The sequence below is a fragment of the Felis catus genome, chromosome B2 (assembly GCF_018350175.1).
Source record: "Felis catus isolate Fca126 chromosome B2, F.catus_Fca126_mat1.0, whole genome shotgun sequence".
NCBI lineage: Eukaryota > Metazoa > Chordata > Mammalia > Carnivora > Felidae > Felis > Felis catus.
Window position 1 is genome coordinate 101,514,401 of NC_058372.1, and position 26,964 is coordinate 101,541,364.

Genomic DNA, 26,964 nt, shown 5'->3' on the forward strand with positions numbered 1-26,964 from the left:
GCTTTTTTCCCCAGGGGAGACCTCCAATTTTTGTCAAACCTCCCCCAAACTACTTGAGAGCTCAAATAACCCAGGAGCTCTCCTTAATCTGATGTGTTGTGCATTGATACATGTATCTTTTCTTATGACGTTGGTATTTCTATCCTAATCCCTCCAAATATCCAACAAAAGGAAAATATTTTATTCAGACTTTTTTCTAAGTTACCATTCTTTCCTCCAGGCCTAGTGATTTCCACATTAGCAGTACTTTTTAGCTCTTAAGGCTTTTCACTACATAAAAATTTTATACCCCCAGACTCCTGAGACTGCACAAGGAGAAACAAAAACATTCCACAGCATATGACCAGGATCCCAGGAAGTCTGACAGCTTTTACCTTAGATACGCCAGGGAAAGTTTCCCAGTCTTGGGTCCTCATGTTGGTAGTGTCACCCAAATGAAATTTATTATTTTTACTAAAGTGATGACATTCTTGGTAAAAAGATTAGAAAAAAAAAAAAGACTGACCAAGTTTAAATTTGGTTTTCTCTGGGAATTATTATTCGAAGCACAATTTTATAGTAGGCAAGTATTTCAAGGTTGCTATACTTGGCAAGAAGGTAAGACATAGACAGGGAATCAAATTCATGGGACATGCAGCTTAATGAAACATCTAATTGGGCATAAAACTTGAAGCCCAACTTGCATTGGATAAAATTACATATTCTCAGCCTATTATAGAATGGACCTCAGCTCCCTGATTTGGAAAGGGGGGTAAATGCTGAGTAGTCTTTTTTTTTTTTTAAACCAAAGGACATAGCTGAGTTTTACACAAAATAGGGTTGGTTTTAAAAACAAGATTTCAGCTTAGGACATCATGTGTCTGTTTTCTAAGTTCCTTTGGCAGGCCCAAATGGCATCGTAAATTTAATGTACTGAAATTTGAGCTTTTTCATGCAGGAAATCAGGCCAGGATATGTCAGCTCACCAAAAAAGCATATTATTCTTGGAGGTATAAAATATTTTTTCTGTAGCTAAAATCATATTAAAAGTTCCTTCAGTTTGAATTTTAAGTGTTCCTAGTGGAACGTGTGATGAAGTTCTATGGTCTTGGCAGATACCGAGTAACTTCCTCTGGAATCTCTTTGGCCTGGATATTAGTACAACTTGGTCCTGTTTTTCTTCACCTTGATAGGTATCTGGGGATGATGTCATGACTCAACTTTCTCCTCTCATTACTTATATATCTATTCGTTTTTAAAGAATAGATCTCTGATTGCTTGTTTAAGTTCCTGATTAACATAAGGATATATGGAAGACGTTGGCAAAAGCTTTGAGATAGAGTGATAAGAAAGTCTATTATCATGCAATTTAAATAGAATTCAAACATATGTTCAGGATAAGTGCCATACAACTAGTAATTCTGAAAGACAGTTCAGGATGATGGATTTCATGAAAAAGCTAAAGAAACCAAGACATTATTCAACATAAAACAAAGGCTTAGTCTAGAGATTTAAAGAAAAGTATACATTAAAATCTACAAAGGATAAAGAAGTCCCCTTTTTGCTTAGTCTTTCAAAACCAAGCAGGACCAACCTTATTACATCCTAGGTGAAACTGACTTCGTCAACTCTTCCATTAAATCTTAATTTGTCATATTTTAGTGAATGACAGACAGTCTACATGGCAAGTGTATCCTCCTGTATAATCAACAGTGTAATGACTTAACCTGAGAAACAGAGACAGGTGTATTGAGTGGCTATAAGAAACAGCAAGATTCTGAGATGTGAAAGATTCTCATTAACACACCAAAAACACCTAACTAGTGGAGTGCTTAGTGCTAAAGGTAGTTCAGAACAACAATTAAATTGTGGCCACCATTGATCTTGATTTTAAATATATATGCCTAAAATTCCTATTGCAAACATTTCTGAGCAAGGTACAATTTTGAGGGGATGCTGTATGAATACAAAGGGCCTTGGTTTCGACTCTTACGAGAGTTTCTCTGCCTTCCTTCAATTTTCTCTTTTGAATCATGCAACTGAAAGACTTACTATTCCACAAGTATGACTAGTTTCTCCTAAATTAGCAAGAAGGGTGTAGAAACACATAATTACCAACAAATTGCACATCTTGAAGATTATCTACTCCATTTCTCCTATATTTAGGAGAGAACTATGAACTCTGGAGAGATTAAGTGAAAACTCTCACTGATGCCCAAGTTCCCCTTGTCTCAGTCTGGCACTGAGCCTACTATAGTAATGAAAACAATTCCTACCACGAGTCAGAAAAATACAACTGTCATGCTTCTTCAACTCCAAAACCTGGTATATTGGAGGAAATTTCAGGCAGCCCTACTACATTGTACACTGGCCCCCAGCTGCCCTAGAAATAGCCTGCCTGTATTTAAGCTGGTACCATTATCATGTCCACAGCACTGCTGTTATGGCCCAGTCCAGTGATCCAATGCCTTCCCAGGTGTCCAGGGAGATTTTATAGGCATACCACCTGCTAATTTTATCTAGCAATTTTCATAGCTGCCATCTTGGATAGGTTGCCATCTTGGATACACCAACAAAAAGAACAGCTAGGTAGAAAGGTTAATCACAGTTGCCTTAAGTAAAAATAATTAAGGTAACAATATAATAATATTGGGACACCATACACCATAGTTTTCCTCGGGCAATTTTATAATAAGTCCCACATACTGTCTGGTTTAACATTTGCACCAGACAGAACTTCCAGGTTTGGGAAATTATATGGTTGTTCAAATAATAGTTGATAATATTTTAGTGTTTATCATATGCCACCAAGTATAAATAGATATGTCACCTAATAACATCTTTTCAACAACACTATACAATATAAATTATTATTATAATATTCATTTTACAGATGAAGAAACAGTGAAGCACAGAGTTCATGTAATATAGCAAATATCACCTGACTTTAATCAATGGAGCCGGGATTGCTGGCTCCAAATCTTTGGTAATCTCTTGACTGCCTCACAATAAATTCACATTTCCTGGACCTTGTCAAAGTAAATATTAAGAGTGTAAATGGGATGGGGCACCTGGGTGGCTCAGTCAGTTGGGTGTCTGACTTCAACTCAGGTCATGATCTCATGGTCTGTGAGTTTGAGCCTCACTGAATTCGAGCCCTGCATCGGACTCTTTGCTGGCTGCTCAGAGCCTGGAACCTGCTTCAAATTCTGTGTCTCCCTCTTTCTCTACCCCTCTCCCACTCACACTGTCTCTCTCTCTCAAAGATAAACATTTAAATAAACAGATAAACAAACAAACAAACGTGTACATGGAAATAAGTTTCAATAGCTGAACCATAAATTTATTAAATCGCCTATTTTTAAACTAAGTGTCAAATAGGATCAGAGTGCCGCCATGCTTTTTTCAAAAGCAGAAAGTCCCTTTAGCGAGTCTGGAATATGAAAACCAGAGCCTATCCCTTGAAACCTTAAGAGATAAATTAAGTAGAAATTATGAAAATCTAATTTATAGAGTGAAGATCTATTTACGGATCTTCTTGCAACCATGTTCAGATGGTAATTTTAAGAATGATAGGGTCCGAGTGAGTTATCGGAGTAAAGTAAATGCTAGGGTGGGGGGAATATGCCACTTTTTAAGGATAAAAAGAGAGGAAACCTCCTTAGAGCATACTAGAACCCCATGGCCTCAGCATGAGTCTAACCCAGTTGGGTAATTTTTGCCTTTTCTCATGACAGTTGGGCAAAATCTCCTAAACCACACAAATCTTTGAAATAGCAGTTGCTGCAAATTGAAGAACATTTTTGTATTTACAGTACATTCTGAAATCTGATGTTCTTTTCCCTTCAGTCAGAAATCCCCAGTATCCAGCATTATGTTTCCTGAGGTCTGAAATTGCCATTCATCATGAATAACTTAAAATGTCTTGTAATTCATTAAGAATTATACTTAAAGCAATGCTGTTGGTTCCTATTTCTGTGAAACTTGCTAATCTTTGAAGACACATGTAGAATAACTCTGCATTACTAAGAATATTTGAATAATTTAAACACTCCGTTCTCCAACTTTTTGCTTAAAAAGTATTCACCATACACGTGGACAAGATTTCGAGTACCATAAGAGATTTTGTTTGTTTGTTTGTCTTTGTTGTTTTGTTTTGTTTTTTAAAGTGGCATATGCATACACAGATGAGTAACATTTGGAAGCCTCACCCTTGAAAATAAAGTTTGGCAATGTGTTGCTCTGCAAAGTCTCAATATCAAGGAAAAACTTATGTTCTACTTGCACAACGGATTGCAATATGCACTCCATTATTGAATATGGTTTGTTCATATCTACACACACACACACACACACACACACACACAAACGGGGCACAAAATTACAAGAGGAGAAATCTGCTAAGGAGCCTATTTCTAGGAGGCCAATGATTGCACTTAGAATATTTTCATATGAGTAGCTGAATGACACTGTCCACTAAAAGCACTTAATATTCTTTTTGAGAGGAGGGACCAGAGAGTGTTCACTGCTATACTGTCATGTTATGTTTCCTCCCAGAGAGGTTGAGGTGGACGTGCCAGAAAAAAATGAGCTCCATACTTGGCTGTATAAAGTCTATTAAGTCTGTATAAAAGTCTATGGAAACAAAATCTTTTGCTAAAAAGCATCGATAATAGCACACTGTAATTTAAACCATTAGAAATATTTAGAATTAGGGGGCATTGCTGATTTGTAAAAAATTATCAAGCCTGGTTCTCTGAAAAGCGCTTGCTTTCTTCTTATTGCGTAACAGGATACAGAGCTACCATCTTTTCTAGGCCTTGGAGAATTGTCATACTTCTTTTCCAAGTTCAAACGTGTTTTTGACATTTTACCCTTTGTGCTTTCAATATTGGGAAATATTTCCAAGACTTCCTATAATATGAAGTGTTTGGCTAACATTGCTTCCTCTAGGTTGCCTCCATCCTTTTGGTCACAATCACCTCCTCCATTTATGTCAAGAAGTTCCCTTTTACTAATTTCTCCTGGCTGCACATGTACACTCCTGGGCAGAGGTCATGTCAACATTCCCACGGTCAGCCATTTCTTATAAAACTCCATTTATGCCCAGTTTTTATTTTTACTTCCAGCACCATTGTTCTTTGTTTGTTTGCAGTGCCTTGATGCTTTTTGGCCAATTTTCCTGTTTTGATCATTCGTTTTTGTAAATGTCATGTAGGTGTATAAGTGGGAGACAAGGAAGCAATGTAATGACACCCTTTGCTGTCTGTAGGTGAACCAAATCTCAAATGTGCAGTGACCAATCATTGACAGACTCTGAAAGAATGATATGATTGGTCCCTGATTATGACGGCATGTTTTTTACACAGTGATTTATGGAGTGAGAACTAGCTAAGTGTGTACCTAATACAATTACTGACAGTTAATACAGTGATCACTGAAATTCGAGCAGCGTTGTAGAGAGACTGGTGTTACTTCCTGAAATTTGTGCATACCAGGACTGTGCAAAGAAAGGAATGTCTGTAAATTCCTCATGTTCCCATTGTTATATCTTGGGTTATGTCTTGTTGTCAAATACTTAAATGTAATCAAAGTTGAAGCAAATGAATCTTGACCGAGATGTAGATAGATTAATCTTGCTTAGGACACAAAGAAAGCATTCAGTGTCGATGAGCTGCAGTTGCTGGGAAGGGCAATGAAAAATGCACCCTGCCCTCACATTGAGTGGAGGCTAGTGATCGGTTCAAATCCACCCATATATACCTGAAGCACAGCATAAAAATCAGGCCACGTAAAACCCGTCTTTGGGCTTTTTTACAGGCTTCCACATCTTAGTTAGGGAAAGGAAACTCTTCAATGGACTTGTTCTACATGAGAACTAATATGAGAGTAATCTATGTAAAATAGATTGCAGGTATCGTGGGAAGATTTGTCAAGAGGCTACATTACTCGTTATATTAGCAGGGACACAGAACTACTATGGGTAAGAGTTATTAAGGCAATGATAGTAATAATGGAGAGAGTGAGAGACCACGGCAGAGGCGGAGAAACAAGGACTTGCCCCTGGGAGATAAATACGGAGAAAAGAGCCTTTTGGAGACAACTATAGTTTCAAGCTTAAGTGGTTTGCAGAAACCTGACAGATCTGATTCTCACAAGGTATCAGTAATGTTTAATGCAGCTCCTTTGAAAGAAATAAAAACATTTGCTAGGAACCTCTCAGTAGGTTCCACGTGTTTCCTTGCATGGTCATTCACCTATATTGCTGGGTCCCTTAATTTATAGACTATCATGAAAAAAATAAATAAAGAGCAGGTGGCAAGATCTACTCCTTTAAACTTTCTTTCATCTAGCATTCCAGCATGTTTCAGACAATATAAGTTCTTCCCTTTCTCAAAAATGTGGAGATAATTCTAAATATATAGATATAGTAATAGAGGCAACAAATCAAGGCTTTCCAATCACCCACATCACAATTTTAGAAAACCAGAGATGTGTTGTGCACATTTTTAGTTTTTCTTAGTCTGTTTGCCATCAGTGATCACATGTTTCTAATATTATGAGTCTCACAAATGCCATAGTACCTCTTACATTTGTCTCACGACATGTGTTTGCCAACTTTTGTCCGCAAGGAAAAGCTTTTGATAAATGCCAAGGGGGTCTGGCATAATTGTTCAGATACAGAGAACTTACAATGATATAAACTGAGCCATGGGGGGAGACAGGATTTAAGGAATAGGAATATTCAGTCGTATTAGAACGATATTGCCAGTTGAGGATTATTAATACTCTTGTTACCACAATCCAGTTTGCCTGAGCACTACTGTATATTCTTTTATAAATCAAGCTCAAAATCATTATGCGTGATTACCTTTTTACCCAGAGGTTCTGGTGCAATGCAATCCAATGTAGATTCAGATATATTCAACTCTGGCTTGTGGATGTTTCTCACAGGACCCGAGTAGACAAGGTTTTTCTGCCAAGATAAGTAATGAAATGGTATCAGAACATGTTTCAGGCACATGGCATAGTATATTAAAGGAAGGGAGACTTGAGGTCTAATTCTGCTTTTGCCTTTCACTCAGCGGTATGATCTAGGAAAAGGGAATCACAGTAAACCTCTCAGATCCTTCATTTATAATTTGAGATAGTAACAATTCTACTCAAGTTAGAGTTCTGTCATTAAAAGTAAGGAATAAAGTCCTACTATATAAACTTATAGAACGTTATACAAATATAAGGATCTATGATGATGATGACCTATACAACATTTTTTTACATTGGGAAATATATGATGTATGACAGATTTATTATTATTTATTAACACATGTATTAAACTCCTTCATATGTAGAACTTCCTTGGCTTAACAATGGGGCTCCATCCTGATAAACTCGTAAATGAAAAATATCGTAAATTGAAAAGCCATGCAATGTACTTGACTTACCAAACATCATAACTTAGCCTAGCCTACCTTAACTGTGTTCAGAACACTTACATTAGCTTACAGTTAAGGAAAGTCATTTGACACAAAGCTTATTTTATAATAACGTATTGAATATCTCATATAATTTATTGAATCCTGTGAATCCTGTGAAAAACACAATGGCTGTATAGGTACAGAATGGTTGTAAGTATACCGGTTGTTCACCCTTGTGATTGCGTGGCCGACTAGGGGCTGTGGCTTGCTGCCCCTGCCCAGCATCATGGGAGGGAATCACACACACATATCGCTAGCCCAGGAAAAGATCAAAATGCAACGTACAATTTTTACTGCGTGTGTATGGCCTTTCGCCCCATCACGAAGTCGAAAACTCGTAAGTTGAACCATCATTAAGTCAGAACTGTCTGTACTTTTTGCTAGCGGAGGTAAAATGAGGAGTAGAGTCAACAAAGAGTGGAAATAGGGTATTAAGAAGGATTTCGGCTACATGTTACTGAACTCTCCATCTCACATGACGTTCTCAAGCAGTGACGGACAACGCAAAGCCTGTTGCAGAATACGTTGCTGGCTGAGTTTTGAGATCCGTGACAGTTTGTGAATGAGACGCTTAAGTGCTGCTGCCAGTTTCTATTTCTCAAACAGACCAAACACCAAGTGTTGGTGGTTCTAACACAGCCCAACTCTGCACTGGCCTTCAATAAAGCAGGTCATAAAGTTTTTTATGCAATGTTTTTCAGTACAGTTCAAACATAACAAACTTTATGCTGAAGGCGAAAATGTGGCCAATCAATAGTTTTTCCTCCTAGAAATTCTGGAGAAAGAAAAGAGGCGGATTTATCACTTTTTAATGCATACTATACCATAATGCTAGAAAGTGTATTCCTGGTACAGGAACAGACATGCAGAACCAAAGAAAACGAGAATGTCCCAAAACAGATCTATTTATGTAATATTATGTAGTAGTGGTCACAACACAGATCCGAGGGGGAGTTGCAGATCTTTTCTTAATTGATTGAATTTGTGATATTGGTTTTCTATATAGGAGAAAATAAAATTCAACCCATCTTTCAAACAACATAGACGAGTCAAACCCAGATTAATTAAAAATCCAAATGGGAAGGTAAAACTGTAAGATAAGTGGTGAAAAAAATGTAGAAGATGGTCTTTTGGTTTTGAAATAGAAATTTCTTCAATAAAATGCAAAATCACAAGCCAAAAGGAAAAAAAAAATGATTCAACAGTATCAAAATGTTTTCTATCAATGTTTTCTATTCAGTTTAATTTTTCTATTCAGACAAAGTTGTTAAAGCAGTTATTAGTGATGCCTAAATCGGAGAAGTATCTAAAATTAACAAAGAAGTCTCATTAGTTAACAAGAATATGATGAGAAACACAACGGAAAAATGGCCCAAGGAAATGTATAGGTAACTCACAAATGGAGATCCTAAATGGCTTTCATGTAGGAATGGCATGATAAATTGATTTTTTTTGTTGTTGTTTTAAGTTTTTATTTAGTTAACATACAGCGTAATATTACAATTTAGTGATTCATCACTTACATGTAACACCCAGTGCTCATCACAAGTGCCATATGCCATCGGAGAATTCATGTGGGGTCCTACTTTTCTCCATTAAACTAACAAAAATTCTAAATGCTCAATAATACTGTTTTTTAAAAAAAAACAGGAAATAGAAACCTGTATAAATTATTAGTGGGAGCGCCGACAAATGCAACCTTTTTGGAAAACGGAAAATGTTTTGGAAAACAACAAATGTCCTACTTCTTAGTGTGCCCGCAGGGACTCTCACCCACAGGTCCAGGGGTGAACACGGACATGGATGGTTATCAGAGCAGTTTCTGGGCATTAGGAAGCTCATACAGTAGAAACACATAACAGTATATTATATTGCAATCAAAAGCACTGAAGTTGATAAGCATGTGTATGTGTGTATGTATGTGTGTGTTATATCTCAATATGAGTGTGTCCTAAATACATGATGTTGGGCAGCAAAAAGTGAGAAAGAAAACAAAAATATAACACAATATCATTTTTTTTTTAAGTAGCATACTGGAAACTATCATTCATACAGATATATAGATATAAGCATAGATAATTTTTAAGATTACATCAATACTGAAGTCATATATGAAACACATTAGATTGGGTCCCTAAAGGTGGTAGGGGGCTAGAAGGAGAGGCCAAAGTGGGAAAACTAAGAGCCTCAGATAAAACAGACCAATGACAGTGTGCCATGAAAGTGAGGACTATAGGGGCACCTGGGTGGCTCAGTCGGTTAGGCATCTGACTTCAGCTCAGGTCATGATCTCATGATTCGTGAGTTCGAGCCCAGCTTTGGGCTCTGTGCTGATAGCTCAGAGCTTGCCTGCTTCAAATTCTGTGTCTCCCTCTCTCTGCCCCTCCTCCACGGACACTCTGTCTCTCTTTCCTTCAAAAATAAATAAATATTACAAAAAAATTTAAAAAAAAAGTAAGGACTATAATTAAACAATATACAAATGAGACTCATAAAACCAAGAGCAAAAAGTCAATTAAAATGTATCTCAATAAACTGAAGATAATGAATTTAATTTTTGTCCATGTTTTTTTCTAAAAACTCCTTTAACATTAACACAAATATATCTAAAAAACATACTTGTTAATATTGGCAAGTGTAAAAAGAGGCAGGGATAGCAAAATGAAGAGTAATGAGGTATTATTAGTATTTGATCTGATAATATAATAACATAAATATTTAAAGGTAGCACATGATATAATAGTCCTGTTTGAAACAACAGAAAGGAATGCAATGTCCAGTGGCAGGAAAACACTAGCAGAAAATATTAAAAACACAAGCAGATATCATCTGGAATTCTAACTCCCTGTTGGCCTTGCATACATTCCCCAAGGTAGACAAATGGAGAATTCCCATTACACTGATATTTTTAAATGGGTCAAACTTCCAAATTCTATTCTGTAGATGACATCTAATATAGACAGCTAAATTTTCTGACCTTCCAAATTAAATTCCGATTTCATATAATTCTTTATTGTCTTTGGGCAGGGATTATTCACCTTTTCTTTTTTGTGTGTGCAATGGACTCCTTTGTTGTCTGTAAAACCCTTGAACTCCTCAGAATCATTTTCATCAAAATCCAATATTTATTTTTAAATATTCTTTTTTTTTTTAATTTTTTTTTCAACGTTTATTTATTTTGGGGACAGAGAAAGACAGAGCATGAACGGGGGAGGGGCAGAGAGAGAGGGAGACACAGAATCGGAAACAGGCTCCAGGCTCTGAGCCATCAGCCCAGAGCCCGACGCGGGGCTCGAACTCACGGACCGCGAGATCGTGACCTGAGCTGAAGTCGGACGCTTAACCGACTGCGCCACACAGGCGCCCCTATTTTTAAATATTCTTGATAGGCTTTGCTATCATTTGTGATTCTCAGCAAGAAGACAATGGTAAGTACTAGACATTTATAGACAAATACAGGTTTTGCAAATGCTTTTGCACAGCCTCAGGTCCTCATGCCCAGGAGTAGCACTGACTACCCTTGTTGCCTAGCAACACCACTCTATCAAAGACAACCTGGTAGTCAACTGAATTGGAAGAGTCAGAAGTTGAAAGGAACAGTATAGTAGTTATTTGTCTAGACTGAGATTTGCCTGGTTTTTGATAACTTGTGAACACACTGGCCTTGGGAGTATCTTTTCTTGTTTACAACCCCATTAACATAAAAGTAGGATATCAGTAAACTGCTGCACCAATCTTATCTATTTTGAGCCAGAAATGATCTCAGGCAGCCTGAGGCAATTGCTGGAAGTATTTTAGCCTATGCAGGTTTCAGCAAAGAAAGAGTCAAGAATAATCATTTGAAAAGGGTTTCACGTGTTCTCTTCTATCATAAAATTTAATTCTATTTTGAAGTAATCTTGTCACCTAAAACTGACACATTGAAACCCCTTTCCTGTTCTTTTTTCCCCGTTTTTAACCCATGGTTTTGCACCCTGCTGTTTCTCCAGTGTCTCAGTGAGTTGGTCAATTTAAGGCATGCATAATGTTAGATGCCAAAAGGGAGTGAAATGAGTAACTACCGACTCTGAGCTCTTTTTCTTTTTCGTCTTCTGCCTCTTCCTTTTTCACAACTAGCAAGACAAGAGGCAGAGGTCAATGGATTTTAAGAAATGTATTCATGATGCCAGTTTAGGGTAGACAGCACATTGTCTTTGACAAAAACTTACCCTGGGCTCTAATTTCAATAAAGTAGGATCAGGGAAGATCTACTTGAATCTACCAGCCTGCTCTCTTTCCATTGTGGTATTTTATGCACCAATCACGAGTATCCCATTTCTTTGCACTCAAAAAAAGCAGTCTTTTCAGCACCCTTGGAAGTCTGTCTCCCATGTAGCTACACTCCCTTTCATCCCTACCTTTCCTATTATTCTCTTACATCATTATCATTTTATTGACTTCATTTTGTTAACTTTTCTTTCTTTTCTTTCTTTTTTTGCACTCTTCAAATTCCTTTTTAACCTCACTCTATTATAAGTGAGTACGTACGATTCATAAAATTACTGTGCACTTTGTTTATTGAGTGTAGTTTAAGTAGTATCTCTGGACCCCCTGGTTTCTCAAAAGTACATCTCCTTTTTATAGAACATGCAGTATAAAAGTTGGACTTACAAGCTAGAGGCGTGATTCTATCCATGGTTTGATGAATCTGTCATAATGAGCTGTGCAATGCCAAATCTTCACAGCACTAGTAATCCACAACTGTGCAATGTTTTGGAGAAAGAAAGTATGTGACTCTACGGAGTATGGGTTTTCATTTAAAACCCCGTGATCATATGGGCTCCTGAGTGGCTCAGTTAGTTAAGTGTCTGACTTCAGCTTAGGTCGTGATCTCAGGGTTCGTGGGTCCAGGCCCCATACTGGGCTCTGTGCGGACAGCTCAGAACATGGAGCCTGCTTCAGATTCTGTGTCTCCCTCTCTTTCTGCCTCTCCCACACTTGAGCTCTCTCTCTCTCTCTCTTTCTCAAAAATAAACATTAAAAAAATTTTTTTAAACCCCATGATACTACCATTGAGCTTGAAGGATCAACTTGCCCTAGTTTTAAATGTAGCCACCTGGGACGCCTGGGTGGCTCAGTTGGTTAAGCGTCCGGCTTGGGCTCAGGTCGTGACCTCGCGGTTTGTGAGTTCGAGCCCCGTGTCAGGCTCTGTGCTGACAGCTCGGAGCCTGGAGCCTGCTTCGGATTCTGTTCTCCCTCTCTCTCTGCCCCTCCCCAGCTCCTGCTCTGTCTCTCTGTCTCTCAAAAATAAATAAACATTTAAAAGAAAAAAATTTAAATGTAGCCACCAAACCTAATTGGTTAGTTTTTTTTTTCCTTTTGATATTCTCTCCCTCTCTCTCTCTCTCTCTCTCACACACACACACCACCACCACCACTGATTTCCTTTACTTTAATTTTCTATTATTTGCTTTAAAATCTTCAGTACTTCTGTATATTTATTTTCTCATGAGTTCCTCACATTTTAGGAATAGAAGTGTAGCATTCTTTTTTTCCTGTCTTTACATTTTTACTTGACACACATTTTCTATTACTTTAGTTTTATATTTTTAGGTTATGTTTTCATAAATATCTGTTATTTCTTTTTTTCTTAATTTATTCATTTTGAGAGAGAGAGAGAGAGAGAGAGAGAGAGAGCATGAGCACACACAAGAGCGAGGGGAAAGGGAGGGGCAGAGAGAGAGAATCCTAAGCAGGCTCCGAGCTGTCACTGCAGAACCCAATGAGGGGCTCAGTCTCAACAACCATAGATCAGTGAGCTGAAATCAAGAGTCAGGCGCTTAACCAACTGAGTGGCCCAGGTGTTCCTCTGTTATTTCTTTTCCCTAGGTTGTAACCAGACTAAAATGTTCATTGATATTTTTTAAAATAATGACAAACTCTTTTAAATAAAATTCTTGTCATATGAGTTCTTCGTTTTATTTTAAAATGCAAGTCTTTCCTTTAATTTGTTAAAAAGAATTCGACTTTGAACCTATTACCAGCCAAGTATTTTTCTAAGAACATTTTCAGTAAAATGCAATTTCGCTGAAAGAACTATAAATTATACAGCATATTCTAAACTCTAGAAATTTTGTTACTTAATTCTGTCAAGATATATTTATCTGCTGTTTATACTTTTAAAAAAGACTAAAAATTCTCAGTATTGAAAATCTGTAGTGTTGAGTATTTGTAATTGCTGTTTTATTTAGACAGGCATCAAATTGTCCACAATCATGTTACCTTTCCAATTCCATCCTATTAGTATCTTTTTTATTTCCTAATCTATATTGGAACATAGTCTGTATAATAATTTATAATATTCTTTGATCATTTTATTTATTTAAAAAACATTTTTTTAATGTTTATTTATTTTTGAGAGAGAGAGAGAGAGCACAAGCAAGGGAGGGGCAGAGAGAGGGAGACACAGAATCTGAAACAGGCTCCAGGCTCCGAGCTGTCAGCACAGAGCCTGATGCGGGGCTCGAACTTATGAACCGTGAGATCATGCCCTGAGCTGAAGTCAGACACTTAACCTACTGAGCCACTCAGGCATCCCTGAGTATTTTAAATACATACATTTTCTTTGTCTTGCATCAAATTTGTCTTCACCTATTCTCTGCTTTCTATTTTCATCTGGCTTCTCTTTACCCATTGGTTTACTAGGTTTCGATGATTCTACTAAAACGAAAATCCTTTTACGTTCTTCATATTATTATTATTGTTTCCATTTCATTATTTTAATTTTGCTCTTTGGACTTTCACAGTTTCTTTTGATCTTTAGACCATGTCAAGAATAAAGAAAAGGCTGTTAATTACATATTTATTAAGGTACATTGATTCTTGTCAAGGGAGATAATTCTGATTGACAAGGTAGTGTGTTTTAGATTCTAGGGCAGGTCAGGAAGGACCTCTATCTCATCTCTTTCCTTGTTAGATATTCAGCGATTTATTCTTGGTTTTCTTGATCCTCTTTTTTTTCTCTCTCTCTAAAAGAAACTTAGGAAAAGAAATGAGACTGAATTCCATTTTAACTAAAAGTCTACCAAAAGTAACAACAAAAATCCCAATGAAGTCTGGTAAATATGCTTGTCAATCTCTCCTCCATCTGAGTGGTAGTTGATTTTCTTCTCCACGTCAACTGAGGTCATCCACTTCACCCAGGCAAATCTTTTTACTGACGACCGATAGTCATTGTGGACATTCCTATTAGACCAGCAACTATTTGTTTTTGAAGCCACGTTTTAGAAATTAGTATGGTGGAGCCCTTATATGTAGGAACTACAAAACAAGTGCAAACTAAAGACTAGATAATCACCCTTGGCTCAGCGCATCTTTAAGGAGATACAGCTATTGTTTCTTTTACTCAGTTGTCTTGCACACTGCTTCTGTTTACTTTCCTGATTATTTTCTCTTCTATTTTCACAAAGCAAAGCTCTTATAAGTGTGAGACAAAAGTAGTCTTTGCTTGACGCAGGCTAAATATTGAGTCACACCTCTGACATCCTTCATACACTGCTCAGCATCTTGTCTATTTAGTCCTGCTTAGCTCAACATCCCATCCAATAGTCACCACCAGAGCCTGTATTTTGCAGCCATAATGAATTTAAGAAGTTGCTCACAGTTTGATGGAGCATCTTTAAAAAGCTCATGGCATTCAGGTGAAGGTCAGACTGTTGTCCTCCGCTAAAATATTCTTTTTCTCCATCTTCCATCAGAATTCCACTCAGCAAGAAGGATTTAGTTATAGTTAAGGCCCAGCCTCCCTCATTTAGAGCTCCTTTACCAGCACACCCTGCACTGACCTTTCCTTGCTCCGAAGTAGGTCGGTGAACTTACGGTCAATAGCAATCACTTTATTAATTATATCTTTATGTCTTTCCAGCAGAATTATAAGATGCCTAAAAGTCAGAGGAAATGATAAAATTGTTCCATCACCTCAGTGAACATACTTTCAATAAGTACTTTTGAATGAGTATGTGATTAGCTAGGAACGCAGTGGGAAGATCATAAAAGCGGGACTGAAAAACTAAATTCTACTTGCAATTTTCCAATGATTACCTGGATTACCTAGAATAAATAGGCTTGTTTCTTGAGATCTCTGATTTCTCATAAACAAAAGGAGAGATTTGGGTCTCTTTCAGCCCTATGATTTGACTAAGCAATGAATGGGGCAAGGGTATGGGGGATGACTAAAGTTAAAGATTGCCAGGAGGCAAAGAGGCTTGAAATATCTACGGGGCATTTGCTGTTATGTTCTGAAGATGATTTACAATTTTAGGTATGAAAAACAAATATTTTAGTTGCTGCTCACAAGAGAGGAACTAGATATAGTGAAGTCAGAAGAAGGAGCTCAACTTAGTTCTTCTATTTCTAGCTGTGTGATCTTGGGCCATTGACTTAACCCTCTTTGAGCCTCAATCTTTTCACATGTAAGTGAGGAACAGTAATACCTCTCTAATAAGCTTATTATTATTAAGAGTATTTAAGAAATAAGTCGTAAATACGAGGCAGCTGTCAAGCAGTGACATCAGTATTTTCTACATAAGTGACATACGTACACAATTTTTCATTTTTTTAATCAAAACTTTTTTAAAGCAGACTTATTTCTTTTTTCAAATAAGTTTTTATTTTTTTATTTTGACAGAGAGAGAAAGTGAGCAAGAGTGGAGGAGGGGCAGAGAGAGAGGGAGACAGACAAAATCCCAAGCAGGCTCCACACTGTCAGCACAGAGCCTGACATGGGGCTCAAGCTCACAAACCATGAGATCATGACCTAAGCTGAAATCAAGAGTCTATGCTTATCCAACTGAGCCACCCAAGCAGCCTAAGCAGCCTTATTTCTTTTGTCCCCAAGCGTGTGTAGATTAATTTTATTTCGGATGACTTTTATAAAGGCTTAGAAATATGAATTTCTTGAGCCAACATTATCAATAAAAAGATAAATGTACCTTGCATTTATTTCTCCCTACTTCATTGAGAACAGGATGTTGTTGGTTATCATTTAAAATTCATCAATACATCTATATATTCTCGTACATGAAAGATAAAGTTTGAACTTTTAACATTTGTAGGTTATAGTCAGAAAATTATCTGAGTGGAATTATTTTAACCCATGGTACATATTTTGTGTTTGTATGGCATGCTGACTTTAAATAATAATTGCTTTTCATTCCTTCTAGATAAAATGTCTTTGAAAATATCTGGTGCATTTAGACATTTATTTAATAACATTTGTTCTCACATGGCTATATTTTTCTATAGTAATCTCTAGTAAATTAAGACTAATATTTTCACTTATCAGTCCTTTTCACACCGGGGACGATTTACAGACAACCTCACAGAATGAAGTCTATTTAGCTAACACTGTGCTCTAAAACATTTTTAACATTAATATGGCGTGTCATAGCTAAGGAAAGCATAATTTCTTACCTTTTTGTCCACGAATTCATATAACTCACATGTAAAGGATGACGAACATAAAGCTAAGTGTCACAAAGAGAATTATACAGATCACAATGCGCCTCTGTCACCTCAGGTGGGTATGTTTGATCAGATGAGGAAGAGGTTTATGGGAACTGACCATCTGCATTAGAACCTTGAAGCAGTGAGCATTTTCAACATCACAGCTAAGGAGTGTGATTTACCAGCTGATCCTGAAGTAAAAATGCAGAGAGTTGGTGAGGAGAGTTAGGAAATCGTAAAAGACATGAGACAGGTCTGTTGGTATACAACCCAATTCTCTGGGAGAGGGGAAAAAAGCAAAAAAGGAGCTTCCTGCACAGGAAAAGAAGTTCTAAATAGAACAAGATGCTTCCTCCCCTAAAACACTGACGTTTACTTTCAAGCACTCAAAGTAAGGAAATAGATTTAAAGTATCAGTTGCTTTGAACATTAAAGGGCAGAAAACTCAAAAGGTTCAAACTTCGTGCTTTTATCCCATTCTTTTGTCCCATCTGGATGTTGAGAACATTCTTTTCTAAAGACATAAATAAAACTGAATTACTATTTAATTCCTTTATGCTCACCAAAAAGTCTGGAGGAGATTTACACCAACTAAAGGAAAATCAACACATAATCAGTTGAAATGCAGTAAAAACTAAGATAAAATTCTTAAGTGAGCATTCTTTAACTTTTACTGAGAGACAACTATGCATATTTCAAGCATTGTATTTGGTTCTAAGTCAGGGTTGGATTAGACATGACCCTACCCTCCAGGAACTCGTGAACTAGTGTAAGAGATAAGCACATAAAAATAAAAAAAAATAAAATAAAATAAACCAGTGAGTACAATGAGTTACATGATAAAGGTTTACACTGAATTCTGTATACATCATGTGCCTATAATTATTTTGATCAGTGATTATATACACATAGATATAGAGAGACTTCCTGTATAATAAAGAACAATTTTGGCTACATTTAGCAATTAGCCACGTGGGTATAGAGCAAGGGCACAGGAAGGCAAATAAAGTGTTTCCTTGATAATCTGAAACAATTAAGAATCAGACCTAGAATAAATTAGTAGTTTAATTGAGGATGAGGAGGGAATAGGATTTGAATCAGAAAGGTAAATCAAAGATATATAATTAAGGAAAAATGCAGTTATCTTATTAATTAGGCATTGTTATGGGCTGAATGGTGTTCTCTCAAATTCATATGTTGAAGCCCTAACAAGGCCTTAGTACCTCGGAATGTGACTGCATTTGGGAATAAAGCCTTTATTTTATTTATTTATTTTTTAACGTTTATTTATTTTTTTTTTTGGGACAGAGAGAGACAGAGCATGAACGGGGGAGGGGCAGAGAGAGAGGGAGACACAGAATCGGAAACAGGCTCCAGGCTCCGAGCCATCAGCCCAGAGCCTGACGCGGGGGTCGAACTCACAGACCGCGAGATTGTGACCTGGCTGAAGTCAGACGCTCAACCGACTGCGCCACCCAGGCGCCCCGGAATAAAGCCTTTAAAGAGGTGGTTAAGTTAAAATAAGTTCATTAAGATGGGCCCTGACTCAAACATGATGTCTTTCCTATAAGAAGAGGTGATTAGGATACAGACATGCACAGAGGAAAGACAATGTGAAGACACAGAAAGGAAGTAGCCTCAGAAAAAACCGAGCCTGTCAACATGTCAACACCTTAATCTTTGACTTCTAGCACCCAGAAACTGTGAGAAAATAAATATCTATTGTTTAAACCATCTTGTTGACAATACTTAGTTCTGGCAGCCTGAGAAACTAATATAAGGATAATTTATTCAGATTCTGATTTAGAGAATTTTCTTAATTTTTCTTCTTAGTCCCAATTTCCTTTTATACTATACTTACTCCGGGACAAGTTTAAAAGAAATGCATAACCTTAGAGTAAGACAAACGTGACTTCTACAACGGCCCTTCTTTTTTTCTCGGGCTAAAATCAGACTATTCTAATCATTTTCTCTAAGAGTTAGGGATGAAATGATGCCTATGTGGGACCACGATACTCCCCAAGTGTAAATATACCATCTTCAATGTAGGAAAACGACACCACTGTTAGAGTCTCCAAAGTGTTGAAGGAAGACAACTGGAGGAGTAAAGAGTAAAGTAACAGTTGATTATTTTATTTTATTTTTTTAATTTTTTTTCAACATTTATTTATTTTTGGGACAGAGAGAGACACAGCATGAACGGGGGAGGGGCAGAGAGAGAGGGAGACACAGAATCGGAAACAGGCTCCAGGCTCCGAGCCATCAGCCCAGAGCCTGACGCGGGGCTCGAACTCCTGGACCGCGAGATCGTGACCTGGCTGAAGTCGGACGCTTAACCGACTGCGCCACCCAGGCGCCCCTAGCTGTTATTTTAGTCAACTTAAACTAACTTATATATAAGCTCTGTGCTCTTCTGTGCTTTTCATTCTTCTAGGATATAAAAATGTTCTTGTCATGTTTAGCTGGGGTGCTTCTTCAAAAACAGAAGTGGAGCCCAGCATCTACCCAGGTTCAGAGCTAGGGAAGTGGAAGAAAGATAATGAATCTCAGACAGGAACATAGTCTCAGGGGACCAGCTTCACATATTTGTGGGCTTCTCCCCACAGCTGGGTTGCTTTCCTCACAGTCACTTCCAAGCCTTGCATATTATTTCCACTATGAATACAAGTCAGGTTATTAAATCCTTGTGTCTGGAGAGTTATAGCCGCAGGATAGCTCTCGGGGAGCACGTAGACAGCAAATAATACTGAGTTCTTCCTCATACTTCAGAGACTCTCAGTGCTTTCTGTCTCTGGGGTCTTGGGGCAATTTTCCACTCCAGCCCCTGCCTTGGTAACCTGCCTCCACGGACTCAGATGGTCTGCCAGCTACTGCCCAAACTTTTGCCTCCTCCCTGAAAGCTCTTCTGTTGATACTTAAAGCAAGCAACAGAGGAACCAGGCAGCCCGCTGCACATTAGCCACGTGGAAGTGGAGAAAAATCAGGTCCTTGTGGTGAACCAATATGAGGTGGGTGCTGTCAGAGACATTATTTTCCTTCCTCAACTTGGCAAGATTGCTTTGAGAATCAATTATTTACATGTCCTCTCTTGGCATTCCCAAGAGATTAAGCAATTCATTACACTTGCTGTCAGTTAGTGATCAGCTTGATAACAAAGCCTTTGATGATGGCTCCCTTTCCTGCTTCTCCAGTCTTTACCCCCTACTTCTGCTCCTCAGGCTGGGATTATAAACCTTTATTCCAGGCTTTGCCTTCTGGATGACCTAGGCTAACACAGAGGAAAAAAGAAAAGCAACTCTCTCTTGAACGAGCTGGCACTGTTTGCTCCAAAAATGAGAAAGAAAAGAGGTTACTTGGGGCGCCTGGGTGGCGCAGTCGGTTAAGCGTCCGACTTCAGCCAGGTCACGATCTCGCGGTCCGTGAGTTTGAGCCCCGCGTCAGGCTCTGGGCTGATGGCTCAGGGCCTGGAGCCTGTTTCCAATTCTGTGTCTCCCTCTCTCTCTGCCCCTCCCCTGTTCATGTTCTGTCTCTCTCTGTCCCAAAAATAAATAAAAGTTGAAAAAAAAAATTTAAAAAAAAAAAAAAAGAAAAGAGGTTACTTAATTACAGATTTCAAATATATGTCCATTTATCTACTGTATTACTTTTTAATTTAAATGTTATTGACATATAACTCAATGCCAAAAAAAATCTTGTTAAAAAATGGACAGGTGACTTCTTTTTCCAAAGAAGACATACAGATGTCCAACAGACATATAAAACATGCACAACATCACTAGTCATCAGGGAAATGCAAATTAAAACCACAATGAGATACCACTCCACACCTGTCAGAACGACTAGTATCAAAGACAAAAGGTAACAAGTGTTTGCAAAGATGTGGAAAGAGAACCCTCGTATACTCTTGGTGGGAATGTAAATTGGTGCACCCAAAATTGAAAACAGTATGGAGGTACCTCAAAAAATTAAAAATGGAAACCCCAGATGATCCAATAATCCCCCTACTGGGTATTTACTCAAAGAAAATGAAAACACTAATTCAAAAAGATATATGTCCTCTGATGTTTACTGCAGCATTATTTACAATAGCTAAGGTAGGAGAGCAACTCAAGAGTCCACTGATAGATGAATGAATAAAGAAGATGCGGTGTATATGTACAATCGAATATATGCAGCCATAAAAAAACAATGAGATCTTGCCGTTTGTGGCAACATGGATGGACCTAGAGGGCATCATGCCAAATGAAATACATCATTCAGAAAAAGACAAATACCATATATACTTCATCAAAGCTGTGATAATTTTTTGATGTGTTAGCTAGGCTGAACTGTATTCCCTAGAATTCCCTCTTGAGTATGTTTCCATATAGATGAGCTACAAGGGATAGTCTCAGATTAGAGTAGGATGATGGAAAGGAGACAGCCACCATTCTGTGGCATAAACATACATTCTCCAGTTATTTAATCAAATACTAATCCAGGTGTTATTATAAAGGGATTTTACAGATTATTTATTTAATGTTTATTTGGAGACAGAGAGGGAGAGAGGATCCCAGGTAGGTACCTCACTGTCAGCACAGAGTCCAACACAGGGCTCTATCTCACAAACCATAAGATTATGACCTCAGCCAAAATAATGAATCTGACACTTAACTGAGTCACCCAGGCACCCCTACAGATACATTTAAATTTCCAAATGGGCTACGTTAACCCAAAGATGTTATCCTGGATGGACAGGTTTTAATAAATTGGAAGACTTTTAAAAGAAAGCTTACAGGGGCACCTGGGTGGCTCAGTCGGTTAAGCGTCCGACTTCAGCTCAGGTCACGATCTCGCGGTCTGCGAGTTCGAGCCCCGCGTGGGGCTCTGGGCTGATGGCTCAGAGCCTGGAGCCCGCTTCCGATTCTGTGCCTCCCTCTCTCTCTGCCCCTCCCCCGTTCATGCTGTGTCTCTCTCTGTCTCAAAAATAAACGTTAAAAAAATTAAAATAAATAAATAAAAGAAAACTAACATTTTCCGTACTTGGGAAACTTGCAGTTGCTACCAGGATTACACATCAGGATTTGCACAACTCTTATGTGTGGTTAAGTAATAGTTAGCTCTCTGTCCACAGGAATCAAAGAAAGTAAGGTTGGGGCTACTGGTGTCACATGATGGGAGCAGTGGAATCGGAAGAGGGGAGATGAACCAGAAAGGGGGGAGAGAGAGTGAGAGGGAAATAAAAAGACAGGATTCAGCAGTAAGGAGGGCTGATAGGTTAGGAAAAGAAGGAGTATTGGGGAGTGTGGGTATTTTAGTTTGAACAGCAGGTATATTGGAAAAGTCTGAGTGAGTCTGAAGAATGGAAGAATGTGGTCAGAGAGTAGAAAGTTACATTTATGGTTTTCAAGGTAGATCATTTCCAGGTGATGGCTAGTTCATAGACTTTCCCTAGACACTAAAACTGATGTGGTGTGGAGATGAAATTTAGAATGGCCCAGAAATTTTTCAGGAGAATTGCTGCTTGGCTCATGTACATCCATGTTGAAACAATATGAAAGAATTTAAGTTCTGATTCAATTGCTCAAAATCTATCCTTCAATCGCTAAAATATTCACAAATGTCACTGTTAATCCATGTTCCTGTTTATATTTCCTGTTGAATAATACTTTTACTTGGAGGAAATAGAAATGCCTTATAGACTTTTTACTGAAGTAACAGCATCATAGGGCAGGTAGAACTGACCACCATTTATCCGGCTGTGCAATTTTAACATGACAGCTAAATCAGTAAACAAATATATTTAAAGACCTAAATTTAACTTCTAATAAATTATAAGAAGGATATATATGGTGCACTTAAAATGTGAAATCACCCAAGCTGTGAAGTGGATCCTGTCCCATGTCAACGAGCTAAAAACAGTTATAAAGAAGGAAGTCATTTCAGTATTGCTGGAGGCAAGCTTAAATTGGAATGGTAGAAACTTGATCAAATTTTGCTGTCTTTAATCAGATCTGAACAAACATCCACTCTTGTGGCTGACTTCACTTCCATGTATTTGTCAATTTTCAAAAAGAATTTGAGGTAACAATCTTTGGACCTCAATGATGTGAAGGCAGAGGGGGAAAAGAAAATAAAAAGTTTTGAAATTAAAAAAAAAATGTAGATAGAACAAAATGGTTGTTCTTTGATGTATCCAGAAAAAGTAGCCTCTATCCATCCCTTGCCTAATAATTTTCATGAAGCTTTATGAATTTCATAGGGGGACGGGGTAAATATTAGTAAGAATGAAACACATTTGGCTTGTAAAACTTCTAGGAAAAGGGTCTTTCCTCAGCAGTGTGAGTAATCTCTGTGTATACTATCTCAATGGGCAAAAGTTGGTTATTCTTATCCCTGGTTAGAACTACTTACTGTTACTCTCCCTCTGTGCTCTGTATTCTGTGTCAGATCCACTCACGTTCTACTTGTAACCAAAAAAAAAAAAGCAGCAGCAGCCCAGAGAATCTGTGAATACGAAAACAAAGGAGTGCACTTAGAAATAATGAGGTTTGTTTTCAATTTTATTTCTCTTCTTGGTAGTTAAGAGCAGCTGCTATAAAGTGACTTTGTGTTTGGTGAGCGGCTCAGCAGGGAAGTGCGGGTGGGGAGTGACTCACTAAAGCCAGGAATGAAGAAATGGCAACAGAATAACGAAACAACAGAGGAAAACAACTAGGGCCTGTCGGTAAGAGACAAGCTGGTTCTGTAAGGAAAAGCTAGCCTGGGACCATTTGGGCTGAAAAATTAATCTACAGTGAAGAGCATAGAATGAAAATAAAAGCAGAACAGGGAAAAGAATGCTAAAAACTGTGCAAGAACCACTCATGCTTGATGACCTGTCAACTCTCAAATGAAAAGCAGGTGTCCTCTCTCTTCACCTACTTCTGCAAAGACTCAGGGTTTCCAACGGGAAAGGGAAGACAGGCTTCAATTACAACTGAGATATACCTAGGTCACGTTGGATGCATACATTTTCTGCTTTTGTTTTAAAGTCATCCTGACTACAGCTGTAAGGAATTTGTGCCAACTTGGCTCCCAAATGAGTTTCCTTTAATGTTCCATCTCTAAACGCTAAAAAATGTACTGTTGTATTGTGACTTAAATATGTCAAAATATTTTAGAAGAATAACCCTTTCTCCATAAAAAATGAGCTGATTGTTTTTCTTTCTATTTTAATAGAAAAATACAAATAGAAAATATTAAAAAGACCAAAAAGTATCTCAATTTCTTTGGTTACTTAGGTTTTTATTATTAAAAACCTTGGGTCAGTGTCATGGAGAGATTGAATTCAATAGTCACCCTACTTTTGAGACACCGTATACAGAAACAAGATCGGTGGCGAATGATTTTCTTAACTGCTCAATTTTGTATTCTAATACAATCCATTTATATTATCTTTATAAGTAGAGCTTTAGAAATTATTCCCAAATTACAAACACGACTAAAAGATATTTTCTCTAAAAGATATATTTTAACTAAATATCAGCAAAAGGAAATGGAAGCATTACTTCCCCTCAAAGACTTTACAAACCTGGCGTGGGACTATCTTCAAACTTTGTGATTATCTGTGTCTTTAGGTATCTAATGGTCTCCAGGTTATTAATTTCTTCAATTACACAGTGTTCTGCTTCACCTCATCTCTATTTACAAATTCACATCTTAAAACTTGTTACACTGGGGATTCTGGCTCCACTTCTGAGATGCAGCGTTAGCATGAGAAACGGCCACTTTTTATCGGCACCGTAAACTCTATCATTGGAAAATCCACCCAGAGTAGAAACCGAATTAGCCGGGCGCTCTGTGGCCACAGCTGCCGGAAGCCCCGCAGCCCCTTCTTGGCAAGGCACTGAGCGAAAGGACTGAGAGATCAGGGTGCAGCTGGGAAAGGTTAGCTCTGTCCTCACAGTGCTCAGACCCCTGACAGGAGAGGGCTGAAGGAAGCATGTCATGGAGCTTTCTGGGGGCAGCAGGGTCACGTATGTGGGATACATCACAGAGCACCTGTGGCAGCGCTGCTTGTCTCCTCCATGTTAAAATAAGCAACTTTAATTTTCCCTCAGTCTTTCTGAGAAGAGAAATAATGGAACAATTGTACATTTTTTTTTTCTGAATGTTAGATGACGATGGCATTGAAAAATGCCTATATGGATTTTATTCACAGAGTTAAGAGCCTGATTCATTACACAGAGGTCAAGGAAACAAGCAGTCAGAATTTCTCTGTATTAAAATATTTTGGTTTCGAAGGGTGGGGTGGGGGGGGGGAGAAGGGAAAGGATTATAGAAAAAAAAAACTTTTAATATCTTTTTTTTCCAAGAACGTTCATTTCTTCTGAAGTGCATGTGTACAATATACATGAATGTTCACCTGAAATACACCCTTGTGTATATATAAATTTATACAAATATATTTAATACTATATAAACAAATGTATAGGTGTATGTATATATATTTTTTATTAAAAAAGTCTTTTGACGTCTTCTTTTAGCTGATGAACTCCCATCCTTCTTTCCTATTTGGCAGGAGTTCCCTACTCTGTGTCATCGTGTTGAAAGGCAATGGCCTGCCTTCCACTATCAACACCAGAAGGGCAAGACCTTCTCTTGCTCTGCCCTGGAAGGCAGCAAATGTGCATGCTTCTTTGCAACAGTTACGCAGATGGCCCACACCAGGACTTTGTCTCTTGGCCGAATGTCACAAAAAAATGAGGAACATAAGAATTCTTTCGAGACTGTCGTGGAGACCATGTCCTAGAACTCAGAAAACATAGCCTCACTGTGTCTGTTGAGCATCTTGGCTCCCAGAAGCTCTTCGAATATCAAGCCTGGCTCCCAGACTCAACATTCGAACTGTGGCCCTATATTTCCTTTTAATAACTCTTCATTTTTGCTTGAGCAAGGTAGAATTGGTTTCTGCTTTTTACAGTTAATTGCATTGCAGATGATGCCAATGCTGAGGGGAGATTCAGACTCAGTCTTGCCATCGAAGATCTTCTCTCCTCAAACTAAATCCTTAAAACTATCAAATTGGTAGTTATACAAAAGGAACGACAGCACTGGATAACAATAATTTCTGTACTACTGGATAATTTCTCTCAACAAAATAGAAAATAAGAAGTTAAGGTCTGTGTTTTTTGAGATTGGGAAGAAGTTGAAACTTGGCTCTCTTTATATCTGGAAACTTGAAATGTACTATAATATCTGTTCTTTATATAAATCTCTATTGTAAATGTTATATAAATGTAAACATGCATAGATGCTTCTTGACAGGGCAAAGCAAGAGAAGGTCTTGCCCTTCTGGTGTTGGTAGTAGAAGGCAGACCACTGACTTACTACAATATTAAATGACACTATACTAATATAAACCTATCTTTATAAATTATGCAAAGAAAAGCTAACTTACTACTAAGCTGATATTTTTCATCTACAAGGTCATTTCAACTACCTTCGAATTCACGTGGCATACACAGATGAAATACAGGGTGTTCTATTAGAAGTAGTCATCAAAATACTAAAAATCATACCTCCCAATATAATAAACAGATCTAGCATTAGGAATCATCCGATATTTTAACCTATCAGAGATACTTACTAGAATTTTTTTGAATGGCATTTTTATTTAAAAAATGTTTTGGAAAAATTCAGCTATGTAGTAGGAACTTTGAAATCACTTCAATGGATATAACTGAAACATAATAATGTAATTTAAAGTCACTGTGGCCAAAGTTCTGGATCAAGGATTCTACATAATGAGATTAAAATGATGTTATTAAAAGGGATGGCCAAATCAACAGATTCATGAAATCTGTTATAGTGCACAGCTATATACATACATGCATGCACAGATAACTTCTTAGTAAGCTTATTTCTAAAAAAAGCTAATGAAAGCCCAAAACGGTGATAAAAAATTGTTGATTTTCTATAAGATCCAGTATTTTGATATCTTGTTTCCTTGAAAGATACTTCTTGGTTAAATCTCCTTTGTAGGTAGAGTATGAAAAGGTCA

The 26,964-nt window shown here is 37.7% G+C and overlaps 1 long non-coding RNA gene across 2 annotated transcripts in view; it reads right to left on the bottom strand.

Annotated features, from left to right (window-relative positions):
* Nucleotides 1–25,175, bottom strand: part of LOC123385517 — a 114,770-nt gene extending 89,595 nt beyond the window's left edge. The window contains exons 1-2 of one of the 2 annotated variants that reach the window (XR_006598180.1): nucleotides 23,334–25,175; nucleotides 6,851–6,955 (exon numbers count right to left, since the gene is read on the bottom strand). This is a non-coding gene — a long non-coding RNA (uncharacterized LOC123385517). Of the gene's footprint in view, nucleotides 1–6,850; nucleotides 6,956–16,907; nucleotides 18,214–23,333 lie in introns of those variants that run through there. The other variant, XR_006598181.1, reaches the window with a different exon arrangement.
* Between the last annotated feature and the right edge of the window lie 1,789 nt (nucleotides 25,176–26,964).